At 39.7% G+C, this 2,210-nt stretch overlaps 1 pseudogene; it reads left to right on the forward strand.

Annotated features, from left to right (window-relative positions):
• Nucleotides 1–394: 394 nt before the first annotated feature.
• On the forward strand, nucleotides 395–1,123 carry LOC101338031 (small ribosomal subunit protein eS6-like; annotated as a pseudogene).
• Nucleotides 1,124–2,210: the final 1,087 nt, after the last annotated feature.

Below are 2,210 nucleotides of genomic sequence, written 5' to 3' on the forward strand. Positions count from 1 at the left end.
GTTTCTTCATGTTTGAGCTGACCTCTAACAAGGATGGTGCTAGTTACACTTAACATTGGTTGATGTGGTCAGGTAGGTGCAGCACTGTTCCAAGAGATGCAATGCACAAGTGGTGGTCTCAGAAGTAGACACCATCACAGACACACTGAACCGTACCATTTGTTGGTGCTCATTACGGCCCGTGAGGCTGCAGCAGGGCTGGGCCATGACCTTTAAAGTAAGAATGTATTTGTGGGAGCTTTCCTTATTCTAATTTACTATGATTTCATTATTTTTGGTATAGAAAATTGTGCTGGTGATAACCTACACACAAGGACCCTAGGGTGTTTTTCAGTTCAAGTAACTGGAAAATGAGTGAAGTTTCTGTGTAATGAAATGGGAGGTGTATGTTGGCATGAACGAAGAAGAAACCTTCATTCGTACCTTTTATGAGAAGAGTGTGGCCACAGAAGTTGCTGCCGACGCTCTGGGTGAAGAATGGAAGGGTTATGTGGTCCAAATCAGTGGTGGAAGTGACAAACAGCGTTTCCCCATGAAGCAGGGTGTCTTGACCCATGGATGAGTCCGCCTGCTACTGAGTAAGGGGCATTCCTGTTACAGACCAAGGAGGACTGGAGAAAGAAAGCGCAAATCTGTACAGGGTTGCATTGTGGAGGCCAATCTGAGCATTCTCAATCTGGTCATCGTAAAAAAAGGGGAGAAGTATATTCCTGGACTCACGAATATTACTGTGCCTTGTCGCCTGGGGCCCAAAAGAGATAGCAGAATCCACAAAGTTTTCAGTCTCTCTAAAGAAGATGATGTCTGCCAGTATGTTGTGAGAAAGCCCCTAAACAAAGAACGTAAGAAACCTAGGACCAAAGCACCCAAGATTCAACGTCTTGTTATTCCACGTGTTCTGCAACGCAAACGTTGGCGTATTGCTCTGAAGAAACAGCGTACTAAGAAAAATAAAGAAGAGGCTGCAGAATATGCTAAACTTTTGGCCAAGAGAATGAAGGAAGACAAAGAAAAACGCCAGGAACAGATTGCCAAGAGACGGAGGCTGTCCTCTCTGAGAGCTTCTACTTCTGAGTCCAGTCAAAAATGAGATATTCTAAGAGTAACAAATAAATAAGATCAGACATCACGAAAAATATATATATATACAATAATATTTAAAAGTATTTCTACCAATTATAAATTTAAAAGAATACAAGAAAGAAAGGGTCAAGGATCCGTCTTATGTTAAAATTGTAACAGAGAAAGCGAAAGCATAGTTAGGCAAAAAACTGTTACCAAGATTCACAGAGGTAACTCCTCCTGCTTTGAGTAATAAAAATAAGAGAGTAAGATTATGATGCACTGAGCGAGTTGAATGACCCTAATTTCCTTTCCTGAAGGTTCTCACAAATATTAGCGGGCACCAGAACACTGAGTAAGCAAGTGTATGTATAGCTGTGGCAATCCGTAGGACGCAACTTGGACTGTGGCATCTTTAGATGCACATTTTAATTTTTTATTCAAAACTATGTTAATGCAACAACATGCAGACCCTTTACTTAACTCTGTAGCATTCAGACCTTTTGCATTGTGCAGCTATTGCCTTTACACTAATTGGCACCCAAAAAAGAAATTGTTAAATCACTCACTCACTACCCACTGAAATGACAGAATTCAGGTTTATGCTGCTAATTTGCTCCCAGCACAGGGTGTCTACAACTGTTATCACCACCTAAAATGAATCCCTTCCCTTACTTGTATGAATTATGCTTGTGACCCTACAAATGTGCATTTTATAAACTTATAAACTAGGATCTCTAACAAGGATCCCAGTTCTAAATCAAAAAAACTGAAACTGCTGCTTATAAAGCATTACTAGTTATGTATTTGTAAAGTTTAAATGGCCACTGAGGATTGAATTAGTGCTCTTGTTTTAACAAGTGATATTCCTTAAAGTATTATTTTATAAATTGTGTGGCATTCTTAAGCGTTAAGATAACCGAGAAATAGATACTGACCCTCTAAAACACAATTCAAATTTTATAACAGAAAGGAGCAGAAAATCAAAATCCATTTCCAAAAGTTGTGCTTTTAGCAAATTGTTCCTTAATGCATCTCTCCACTAAGCAGCGGTCATCAAGGGTTACTCAAACATAGATCTGCTGCTAGCGCCAGAGCAGTTTATCAGGATTCCCGTGTAAGAAATTGTGGTTCAAATTGCTGGAAAT

This window comes from Tursiops truncatus, chromosome 18, assembly GCF_011762595.2.
Source record: "Tursiops truncatus isolate mTurTru1 chromosome 18, mTurTru1.mat.Y, whole genome shotgun sequence".
NCBI classification, from domain to species: domain Eukaryota; kingdom Metazoa; phylum Chordata; class Mammalia; order Artiodactyla; family Delphinidae; genus Tursiops; species Tursiops truncatus.